The 13,194-nt window shown below is 38.7% G+C and overlaps 1 non-coding gene across 1 annotated transcript; it reads right to left on the reverse strand.

Moving 5' to 3' along the window:
- Positions 12,201–12,274, reverse strand: TRNAV-CAC. The gene has a single exon. It is a non-coding gene; the product is annotated as a tRNA-Val (tRNA).

The raw sequence follows: 13,194 nt of genomic DNA on the forward strand, positions 1-13,194 counted from the left end.
CAAGCACAATATAAATTAATACCATTAATTTATCCTTGGGTCTTTCCATCTAATGGATCTCTCATTTGTAGGTAATCTAATTACTTATGAAATTAATTCTAAATTAATTCTTTATCCTTTCTCAGTGATTTGTGCGTCTCTTTAGGTTTTATCTTTCAGCTAACTTGAGCTAGTGTCCAATACTATTATTAATTTAATCTAATTTAATTAATAATTTCTAAATAATCCTTGATCAATAAACCTCGTTACCATGGGTGGTCGTCTAGCAATGGTCCATTTCACTAGAGACTAGGTAAATGTCCGTGTGAACTATTAGGCTCTAGAATACATACAGGTACAGTCCTTCCGTCTACCATCTCTCGGCCATAGTCTAGGGTATGAAATTTGATGTCAGTTCCCATCCTGGACTAGACATCCATGCTTTAATACTTAAGACCACATCACGCTTAATTGATCGACATAGGAATCTCTTTTCCTATTCAATAAACTATTGTGGCCAAAGGTTTCATAAGGCATGACTGCGTCTCCAATTGCATAGGAGATACCTCCATTATATACTGATAGGAGATGGATCCTCTTCTTGGAACTCACCGTCCTCGCTAAATATTCCGACCACACTGGACGCGGCTTATGATGATTATGTCTTTAACACAATCACCTCTTGTGCACATCCAAGATATAACAATCTTATGCACGCGACTGCCATAATTTCTCAAGTTCGAGGAGTACTCCCGTACTATCGATACCAGGGATCCTAGTCATACGGATCAAGCATCCAAGGATTGCATTTGACGATATCTGCTAGTTAGTTCAGTCGATTCGACATAGAGCCAATCAATCCACTAAGACTGCATAGACGCACCTCGTCTGTCACCGGTGAAATGTGACACTCATCGAATGAATGCGACTCTTAAGTGCAAGTTTCCATAGGACACTCGATGCCCAATCTCGAGGTCCTCAACTTGGAATGTTACAAACTCAACCCATCAACGGTTGATTTCATGACTGTCATCTAATGCGCGGCCCAACTACATGGTTGTTAAGTGGTCTTTGGATTTTGTTGTGATGTTCAAGTAGATGTAAACATACAGAATGAGAACAACAAATAAAGAAGTCAATAAATGAATACTCATTTTATTCACTAAATAATAATTGCGTAATATCTAGTATTATACAAATAGATACATTCAGGCTAATCTAATCGACTTTCTGGTCATCTATCCTGACAACGTCCACAAAGTCCTCGAGTAAATGCACTGACAAGCACCTCTTCGTGAGCTATTGGGACCTCCAGAATAGCTACATTAAAGTGTTGGACATAAGCTCTTACAGTTTCCTTCTCTTCCTGCTTGATTCCGAAAAGATTGATAGCTTCGGTACTTCTTACTTCTAGCTAATTGGTGTTGGAAAAGGAAGCTAAATTCTGCCAAAAGATCTAACTAATCTAGCTGGAAGCTGGTCAAACCATTTAATACCATCAATATACTTGTGTAGCAAGGCTGCATTTACGGATATGTTCAGCCAGATCAGTAGTACCATCATAAGCAGGTAGGTGTGAAAATGCTCCGAAATGAACAGGGAGTTCTTCCGCCATGATGTGATCATTGAAGGGAATGTCGTTTCTCAATAAGCATGGTCTCTTTTGACAAAGAATGGTTATTCTTATCTGCTAGGTTGGTTACGTAGTTATTTCCATACTATATCATAATTGGATTTTGAGTGCTCAAAAAACAAATGGTTAAAATAGATAATCAATATAAACTCATGATCTGGCATGCGAAGTTAGGTCACATTTCTCTAGTTAGGATAAGGAAGTTGGTGAATTCAATGAGTTTAGAAATAGACAAGTTGAGTCTACAAGCTTGCAAGTCCTTCCTAGGCAAGATGAGGACTGAGAAGCACTTTGTAGGACAAAGTGTGCTTGCCAATAGTCTATTGGATTGGATCCAATTAGACATCTATGAGTCATTGAATACATAGAGCCAGAAGGGGGTTCACAAGTCTAAAGACCTTTGGAAGGTTCGGAGAATTAGACTTCAAGTGGAGAACCAAACTGGTTGCAAACTTAAATCCTTCAATTGGATCGAGGTAGTGTGTATTTAGTTGGGGTTCTTGAAGTATCTGACGAGAATGGAATTCTCACTCAGTGGAGTTTTTTTTTTGGAATGCCACAATTGAACGGTGTCTCTGATAAGGGAGGTATTGAACTTTGTTGGACTTGGTTTGATTGTTCTTTTCACTAAACTACCTTGGCCGATGTGGCATGGCAAGCTTGTTTCCACAACGAACTTTAGTATATGGGATGATCCTATACACATTAAGGGACTAGTGGGAGGCAAACTAGGTTTGTACAGGTTTATTTGTTATCTTAAGGGAAATTGGATTTCATTGGATAATTGACGTGAGAAGTAGTTCCTTGAGGAATCAAGTTGAGAGACACCTCAGTCAACTGTAGCAAACATCATTTGTAATTGAATTCTTCCACTAACTCACTATATTCCAGCCTCCCGAGGGATGACTAGAACACCTTAGTTACCTAATAGGTATAGGTTTCTGAGTCTGACTAGTCAATTGGATTATGATCCAAAAACAATAACGAGAAGCGATGTAGGACATCGAGTTGGATGAATGGCTTAGAGCCATGAGATTCAACATGGAATACAAACTAGGTTTTAATCTTTTTATATCTGGAATTTTCGTTTAGATAAGGTTGTACAGGGTATGACTCAGGTCAAGATGAGTTGGAAGGTCTGGGAGCTTAGTTACGTTCCTAGTGTTTCAGGTGTAAACATCTTACTCATTTGGAATGATATAAAGATGCTAGAAAACACTGAAGCACAAACATTATTCATGCAATTCTCCAATAAAGAATTAGATTCCTTCCCTAATCATAGGGTTAAGCTGTCCAAGACTCAGTCTTCATAGACCTATGAAGAGCTTAGAAAGATGTTTAACATCCCTATATCTTTTGTCGTTGACAATATGGTTATGTGGTCCGATGCACTTGGTTTAATGTTCTTTGTGCTTTGAGCATAATGATGGATATTGAGAATCTATCGAGAAGGCACTGCATAGCAGTTAAGATTACTCTTCAGTAGTTGAATAAGGATTAAAGAAGCGTTCTTGATGCAAGTCAATGGAGAGTTAGTTTTGGAACGCTATGGCCATACTAACTTCCAATTATATGTGAATGGTGACTAGTCTAAATTTGAATGTATATTCAGACTTAATGGTGATGTGGTAGCTTGGAATGGTTTCAAGTGGGATGCCATAATGGTTTTCACCATGGTAGTCGAATATATAGTGACTTTAATAGTTGCTCAGGAAGTGTTTTAGATGAAAACCCACATCCAATGGTTGAATGTGGAGCCTAGCACGGCCAAGCCAATAGTTCCCTGGAGGATAACAAAAAGGCAATGCCACAAGCAAAAGGGCCGAAATCTCATTACAGATCTAGGAAATATTCTTGGACGCCACCATCAGTTTGGAACGATGGTATGAAGAGTTGACGTGCAGTTCGACCGCTTCATTTCGACATAAAATATGGTAGACCCGTGGGACCTAGCAGGTATCGCAAATTGCTCACTCAAATAGGTCTTGAGGGATATGGGTGATTGGCTTTAGGTCTAGTAGGAGGACTGTTAGAAATGGTGACCAGAAAGTGAATTAGATTGACGGTTTTGGGAACCATTTAGCAATCTTTATAAATGTTATATTATCTTGATGAATATAGTAAGCATTCATCTGTGGCACCATGTGTTTGTTGTGCTTACCATTTATGTTGAAGGGTGTTTTAAAGTCACAAAATGCCCACAGACCAATTGAATAACCCATGTAGTTGGATTGCGCATTGAATGGAAGCTACGCAACAAATTTCTAAAGATTGGTCTAAAATATTCTAAGTCGAGGACCTCGAGACTGGGCATTGAGATTCCTATACAGACTTACACTAAGTATTGCATTCATTGGATGAGTGTCGTATTTCATCGGCAACAGATATAGGATGTTTATATAATTTTAGTGGGTTAGTTGATTAGGTTGTTAACTGATTGAACTGACTCGTGTGAATCGTCATATGGAAGCCTTGGAGGCTTGGTCGTTATGACTTGAATTCCCAGCTCCAATAGTACATGATTAGTCCTTGGACTTGAGGAATCATGACAGTCGCATGCATATGATGGCTATATCTTGGATCTGGTGAGAGATGACTGTGTCTTCGATGTGGTCATTATAAGCCTTGTCCAGTGTAGTCGGATTATATATTAACGACGGTGGATTGCAAGATAGAATCCGTCCCCTATCAGTATATCATGGATATGTCTCTTATGCGCTCTAAAATGGTTTAGACTCACTAAGTCTATGGTCATAGTGATTGGTCTAATAGAAAATAGTTTCCTTTGTCGATCAATAGAATAAATGCATCTCAAGTATTCAGCATAGTTGCTTGGTCCAGGATGAAAACCGACACCCAATTCCATACCTTAGACTAAGGGCAGGAGATGGTAAACGAAATGACTGTACCTGTATAGAACTCGAGAACCTAAATGTTCACGCCAACATTCACCTAGTCTCTAGTGCCATGAACCGTTGTTAGATGGCCACCCATGATGATGGGAGTTTCTGATTAATGTATAATTGAAAATAATTAATTAAATTAGATTTAATTAATTATTTGTTAATTTAATTAATTATTTGAATTGGACACAATATTCAAGTCTAACCGAGGGTGAACCTAATGAGTCACACACAAATTACTATGGAATTGGTGGATTTAATTTGAAATTAATTCGAGAAGAAACAAATTAATTTACTTGGCTTAAATTAATTCAAGGAGAATATACAAATGACTGAATCATTTATTTAATATAATTCAAGAAGAATATATGTAAATGACTGGATTATTTATTGAATAATCTATTTGATGGATAGCTCAAGAATTAATTAATTGGATTAATTAATTTTGGACTTAACACCTTTAAATTAATTAGATTAATTTATTAAGTTTGGCTTAATTAATTGATTGGATCAATTAATTAGCGTTTGGACCTAAATTTATTTAATTAAATTAAATGAATCTCTAAACTTAGTTGCGATAAAATTAATTTAATTAATTATGTCCAATGGACTTTGGTTGGGCTTGATTTAATTTCATTAAATCAAAATTAAATGAAGCCCGGTGCATACTTGAAGTCTAGGCCCATTTGAGAGAGGTTGGAGCAAGTCAAGAAAGAGTTGAAACTCCTCACCCTGATGAACATGATGAAGTGGTTATTCCATCATGGTTGGAAGTTATATGCATGTGTGTATAGGTTGTCTTGAAGGCAAATTTGGTAATTATTGAATTTTGAATTCAATTGTAAGTAATATACAAAACTATACAAATATCCAACATAACCATCAAATGAGCCGAAATTTGCTCCTTTTCTCTCTCTAAGCTATTCCCAGTTTTATTCTATATTGAATTTGATAAAACAATCCAAAAGCACTAAACAATAGTGTTAGTTTGGAGTTGTTTTTCTTCTTGTTCTTTGTACTATCTAGCAATAGAAAAAGAACTATATCAATTTTATTTTGTGGTGTGCACAACATAGAGGAATTCTAATTTGAATTTTGAAGTGAACGGAATGAGAGAACGTAAAGGGAACAACCCAAGTTGCTATAGAAACAAAAAACTAAAGTTTCATGTTTTGTTTCTATGCTTTTGTTTCATCATCTAGCCATTTGTCTAGCATGTTTATATCCCAATCTATGTCCGACCTTGCTTCTCTGTATGTTTTTCGATCATTATCCAATTGACTAGTTAGTCCCAAGAATCCATACCTATCAGGTGGTCGCAATTTCCTGGTCGACCTACGGAGGACTAGAGCACCATCAGTGGGAACTGTAGGCTGAAATGGTATTCCCAATCAGTTTGTCCTTGGGTTTATCCGTCCAATGGATCCCTCCTATATATAAGTAATCCAATTACTTATAGGATTAATTTCCAATATTCCTCGTCCCTTCTCGGTGATTTGTGTGTGACTCTTTAGGTTCACCTTTCAACTAGACTTGGGGTAGTGTCCAACACTATTATTCATTAAATCCAATTTAACTAATAATTCTTGATCAACGCTTGACCAAGAAAGCCTGTCACCATGGGTGGCCGTCTAGTAATTGTCCATGATATTAAAGACTATGCGAATTTCCATGTGAACTTTTAGGCTCTCGAGTCCATGCGGGTACGGTCCTTCTGTCTACCGTCTCCCGGCCTTAGTCTAGGGCATGGAATTGGGCGTTAGTTCTCATCCTAGACTAGGCGTCTATGCTTAATATTTGAGATTGTGTCACGCCAAATTATTCGATATAAGAACATCTTCTTCCCATTCGACCAATGACTGTGGCCACAATTTTATAGAGTGTAGACGCATCTCCTAGTGAATAGGAGATACCTCTGTCACGTTTTGACAGGGGACGGATCATTTTCTTGGAACTCACTGAAGAGCAAGTCAAGTTAAGAGCATTTCCAATCTCCTTGGGCAATAAAGTAAAAGATTCGCTCTACTCCTTACCATCGAGGTCTATTGCTACTTGGAATGAGCTCACAAAAGAATTTCTTAAGAACCATTTTCCCGCTTCAAGAACTACAAACATCCGGAAGGAAATCAATGGAATACGCCAATTTTCCGGTGAAAGTCTCCATGAGTATTTGGAAAAATTCAAGCAGTTAGTGGATAGTTGCCCCCATCACCAAATTCCCCACCATCTTTTAATTTAATACTTTTATGAGGAATTGTCTAAGGCAAATAGAAACTTGGTGGATGGGGCCAATGGAGGTGCTTTGTATGAAAAAACCTCTACCAAAGCACGCAAACTGATCATAACCATGGCGGCTAATCAACAATTTAGTAATAGGAATGACAACCCACCATGAAAAGTAAACGAAGTAAGCACTTGAATTGATGAACGTGTAGACAAACTTACCTCTCTTTTCGAAAAGGTTATAGTGGGAAGCACTCAACAAGTCAAGGCTTTCGCAAATATGTACATCTTTGGGACATTTTATTAATGCTTGCCGCACACTTCATGAAGAACCAACCAAACATGCCGACATCATCGGTGGATATTCCGTGCAACAATATAAGAAATATGACCCATTTTCAAACACATATAACCCCCGATGGAGGGACCACCGAATTTGAGATCTTACAATCAATGTAAAAATTTTCAAAGACCTCCATACCAACAACCACTACTGCCTCCTCAATCTAAGTCCAACTCAGGTACATCTCTAGAGGACATGATGAAAATACTTGTTGCTAACACTCAACAATTTCAATAGGAGACTCGTACAAACATCCAAAATTTGGAGTCCTACACTCATATAAGCATTCAAAACTTGGAGTCTGAAATGAATCAATTGGCCTCATCTATCAGTCGTTTAGAGTCCCAAGGTAAGTTGTCCTCCCAAACTATCATTTATCCTAAGGAAAATGCTAGTGCTATTGTTTTACACAGTTAAAAAGAGATACAATCCGAAATCAGCACTAGGCGTGGGCATGCAAAATAAAGATCCAAACAAGCTAAAAACCCCAACCAAGTCATGGATGACATTTCTAAGATGCTGGTGACCAAATCACCCTCCCCGAAAAGGTGTGCCAAAGCTAAAAAAGAGGAAGAAGAAAGGAAAAATTTCGAAACTTTTTGCAAATACCTCTCTGTGTCCATTAAAAAAATTGGGTTTTGTGATCCAAGTCACCGATTGCCCTATTGATTACCCCGAGGGAGTTCTTGAGGATGTTTTAGTGCAAGTTAATGAATTGGTCTTTGTCGCTGATTTCTTTGTGATAGATATGAGGGAAGACAACTTCCCCAATTTTACATCTATTTTGCTAGGAAGATCATTTCTTAAAACTGCTAGAACAAAAATAGATATCCATAATGCTACCCTCACTACAGAATTTGATGGTGAAGTTATAAGATTCGATATATATAAATCCATGCGATATCCTAGTAATGTACCAACTGCTCTCTTTTTGGATCTACTTGACCCTATTATGCAGGTATTGACAACTTATGATAGTGAGGATCACACTAAATTGGCACTAGAATGAAGCCTCACACCCACACAACTAGAAATTTTGGAAGATTTCTGAACACTTGATTCAAGCATTAGGGAGAGCGTCTTCGAATTAGAAGCCCTTCAACCCTTAGCCTTAAATCTTGCTTTGATTGAATTAAACTTGTCCCTTCTATCTTGCAGACCCTACTTTGGAGTTGAAGGATTTACCCAAGCATCTCAAGTGTTTCTTTTAAGAGAGAATGACACGTTACCGGTAATTATCTCTAGTAAGCTTTCTACTTTGAACAGGAGAAGTTAATCTGTGTACTTCGAGAGTTCCTAGAGGCCATTGGTGGACCATAGGCGACATTAAGGGCTTAAGTCCTTCCACATGCATGCATAGGATCCTACATGTAGAGGGAGCCAAACCATCACAAGCGGCATAACGTCGATTGAACCTGCCCATGATGGAAGTGGTAAAGAAAGAAATCTTGAAACTTCTTGATGCAGGTATGATCTTTCCTATTTCTGATAGTGAATGGGTAAGTCCTACTGAAGTTGTGCCTAAGAAAACGGCTATCACGGTTATCGAAAATTTTGTTGGAAATTCAGTGCCCACTCATGTTCAAAATGGTTAGCGTGTGTTGATAGATTATAAGAAGCTCAATGCATCCACTAGAAAGGATCACTTCCACTCCCTTTTATTGATCAAATGCTAGAGAGATTAGTCAGGCGTTCTCATTACTGTTGTTTTGATGGCTACTCAAGTTTTCGTCAAATACCCGTTGCACCCTCAGACAAAGACAAAACAAACATTCACATATCCCTTTGGCACATTTGCCTACCGACCGATGCCCTTCGATTTGCAAAATGCACCCGTCACAATCTAAAGATGTATGGAGAGCATTTTTTCTGACTATGTGGAACAATTCATAAAGGTATTCATGGATGATTTTACTGTTATGGTCATTCTTTTAGTGATTGCTTGGGAAAATTGGCTAAAGTTCTTGAAAGGCTCATAGAGGTAATTATAAAAATGCTATTTTATGGTTGACGAAGGTTTGATTTTAGGACATATCGTGTCTTCGAGGGGGATAGAGGTTGATCAAGCTAAAATAGACGTTATAAAATCCTTGCCTTACCCCGTTAGTATATGGGAGATCGTTCTTTTCTTGATCATGCAGGATTTTCTATAGACGATTTATTAAAGACTTCTCTAAAATTGCTTAACCCCTATGCAAGTTGTTGCAAAAAGATGAGGCTTTTGAGTTTGATGAAGCATGCAAACTACCATTCAACAAATTAAAAGCCTCGTTGACCTCTGCACTGATAATCCAACCTCCAAATCGAGAACTACCATTCGAGATCATGGGTGATGCAAGCAACCATCCCATTGGTGTTGTTCTAGGCAAAAGAGTTGGAAAGTACCCCCATGTTATCTACTATGTGTCAAGGATGTTAATGGAACTGGAAGCAATTAAACCACCACATAAAAAGAACTCTTGGCTGTTGTTTTTGCTTTGGAAAAATTTCGTCCTTATTTTCTTGGTACTAAAGTAATTGTTTACCCTGATCATCCAACACTCAAGTATCTCTTGTCAAAGAAAGACGCAAAACCAAGGCTCATACGGTGGATACTCTAGCTACAAGAGTTTGACTACTATCAAGGACAAGAAGGGGGCGAAAAGTCTTGTTGCCGACCATCTCAGCCGGTTAGTAATCGAAGGTGACTTACCCCCCATGAAAGATGAATTTTTGGATGAACACCTCCTCGCCGCACAAGGAACAACCCCATGATACGCTGATTTAATAAATTTCCTCGCTACTCACACTTTGCCTATTAATTTATATAGAGCAAAGAGGAAAAAAATTAGAAATGATGCAAAGTACTATGTGTGGGATGATCCATATTTTTGGAAGTATTGCTTGGATCAAATCATAAGAAGGTGCATACCCCAAATTTATATCTATTCTTGAATTTTGTCATTCTCATGCTTTTGGGGAGCATTTTGGTTCTAAACGAACAACATTAAAAGTGTTGGAATGTGGTTTATTTTGCCCAAATTTATTTAAGGATTCTTATCTATTCTGCAAATCTTGTAAGAATTTCCAAAAGAAGGGAAATCTCGGCCCCCGTAATCAAATGCCCCTAGCCCCTGTACTTGTGTGCGGAGTTTTTTATGTATGGGGAATTGATTTCATGGGACTATTTCCTTCACCTTTTGGAAAATCTTACATCATTCTTGGGATAGATTCTGTGTCTAAGTGAGTTGAAGCGAAAGCTACACATATGGATGATGCTAAAATTGACATAAATTTTGTGAAGACTAACATCTTTTCTCGCTATGGGATGCCTAGAGCCATCATTAGTGGTTGAGGAACTCACTTTTGCAACAAGATGGTAAGTGCTTTGTTCAAAAAGTACAATGTGACTGATCGAGTCTCCACTGCCTACCACCCTCAAACAAATGGTCAAGCCGAGGTTTCCAATCGTGAGATCAAGTCCATACTTGAAAAGACAGTTAATCCTAGTCAAAAAGATTGGAGTATTCGCTTGGATGATGCGTTATAGGCCTACCGCACGACATGCAAGATTCCAATAGGTATTTCCCCGTACAATTTGGTTTTTGGTAAGCCTTGTCATCTTCCTATTGAGCTTGAACATAGGGTTTTTTGGGCAATCAAACAACTCAACATGACAATGGATGAGACAGGGGTGTCAAAGAAAACTGCAACTACAAGAGCTTGAGGAAATTCGAAATGAAGCTTATGAGAACTCAAGGATCTACAAAGACAAGACCAAAGCTTTCCATGATTATACCATCTCAAGAAAAGTTTTTGTTGTTGGACAAAAAGTCTTGCTTTTTCGTTCCAAACATAAACTTTTCCTGGGTAAGCTACGATCTTGGTAGATTGGACCTTTTGTTGTGACTCATATTTTCCCTCATGGTGCATTTGAAATCAAAAGTCCAACAACTCAAAAGATGTTCAAGGAGAACGAGCATAGGCTTAAACCGTTCTACGAAGGTTTCGACTCTACCTTGGTGGAAAAGATACAATTCCTAGAACCCACCATCACCTAAAAAATGCCATCCCATCTAGCCAAAGACGTTAAAGAAAGGCACTTCTTGGGAGGTAGCCCAAGTCCTTTTCCCCTTCCTCAATTTTTTTTTCTCTAACGCAACTTCTTATGAATGTTGTGGTGTTGCCAACATTGATTTTTATAGGTCAATGTGAACATAAAACAACCTACAGTTAGGCGTGCCCACTCCTAATTCAGTCATCTAATCTGTTGGGAGTTAGACGTGCCCACACATAACCCTGCCACCTAATCTGTTCCAAAGCATTTTTGTTAACTTGAGTTAGGCGTGCCCACGCCTAACTCCAACACCTAATCTGTCAAAACACACTCACACTTTTTTTTTGTTTTTTATTATTTACATTATTTATTAATAATAAAAAAAAAGGATAAAAATAAAAAAAATCAAAAACAAGTTATTAAAACCCTAAATGTTCAATTCTCACCTCATTGTCAAAATTTCTTGTAGCCACTTCTACCATTTCAAGCCTAACGCACGCCAGCCGTCAGTGCTCCACCGCCAGAACCCGTTCCGCCACCACCGCCCTTCTCTCCACCTCCGTCACTCTTTCTCCTCATTAGATCCACCTTCGCTGCCGCACCAACTCCACTTTTTCGTTGCTCCTCTATGCCGTCAACGCCATCACCCAGCCGCGCGTAGCTTTGCCGCCGTCATCACCGCCACCTCTTCCTCTCTGTCCTTCACCCGAGCCTGATGCTCCTTTGCCACCGTTCGTTTCCTTGTTGCCAACTCACCGCCACTCACCATTGCTCTCTTTAGTGCTGTCGGACAATGGCGACAGTGTCGACCACTATCGACCGCCACTTGCCTCCACCCTTCTTTTCCAACTTTTTTCTTCTATTTTCTTTTTCTTTCTTCTTTCTTTCTCTTTTCTCTTTTCACCCATCCGCTTCTTCTATTTTTTTTTTTAGGTAAATGTAATTTTTATTAAATAAATAGTACAATCATACAATACAACAGTGCTCAATGAGTGGCGTCTCCCTCGACCTGCCAAGGGATATGCCAAAGTCTATATAACACACAAAAACTAACAGAGCGAGCTAAAAAAATATGGGTAATAATGTCTAAGCCTGGGTTCGAACCGGGGACCTCTAGTGTGTGAGACTAGCGTGATAACCAACTACACCACCCAGACACATTTATCCCCTTCTTCTCTTTTATTTTTCTTTTTCTATCTTCTTGTTAAACCGCCCACTTTTTCTCCTTTTATATTTCTCATATTCCAATTTTATTTCTTCTAACAGATATGAGTAGCAAAAAAAAGACTAAATCTGCTGGGTCTTCTTCTCAAAACCAGTCCCGGAGTTCGCGAGCCACCGCCATCACTTGCCCCTGAATCCCTTGCGGCAATCTTACATTCGCCTCTCGCGCTACTTGTGACAAGTATGTTGCTATCAGATCTCGCAAGGTTCTCCAACCTCCCACAATTACTGCTTTGAATATTTCAGACAACTTCAGTCTACTGCTTGACAATATTGGACGGAGATGTTTTTGTAATGCAATGTGGATGCCTATACCGAACTTGTTCATGAGTTTTACACCACATTTGAATTTTCAATTCCACCGGGTCTCACTTTAAAAATCCCGCAAGTGCTTAAATTCTGATTATTAGGTAGGCATTGTCTTTATCTCTCACCGATTTGAACATCGCCCTAGGATTCACTAACTCGACAATCTCACAGCAGCACGAGTATCAAACTTCTCTCTCTGATTTTCGTGATGACTATAATCATACTCAACTGTGGAAGCAATTGTCTGTTGACACCATTCTCTAGTACCCCAGTCGGTCAAGGCTTCCTTTTTGAAAGATCCTGTACTCAAATTTGACTACCGCTTCTTAGCTTTTAATTTCTCAGGGTGTCGGGATAATTCGGGTATTTGCACGAAAATTGAGTTTTTCTTTTTGTTGTGTATGCTGCGGGGCATAAAAGTGAATATAAGCTTTTCATTGGCTGCCCAACTCCAGTCCACCCTAAACAAGAACCGACCCCTCATACTTAGCCCTTACATTACGCTTCTTGCGATTAACCTTGGAGTGCTTGATCTTAATTGTCA

This window comes from Sesamum indicum, linkage group LG9, assembly GCF_000512975.1.
Source record: "Sesamum indicum cultivar Zhongzhi No. 13 linkage group LG9, S_indicum_v1.0, whole genome shotgun sequence".
NCBI classification, from domain to species: Eukaryota; Viridiplantae; Streptophyta; class Magnoliopsida; order Lamiales; family Pedaliaceae; genus Sesamum; species Sesamum indicum.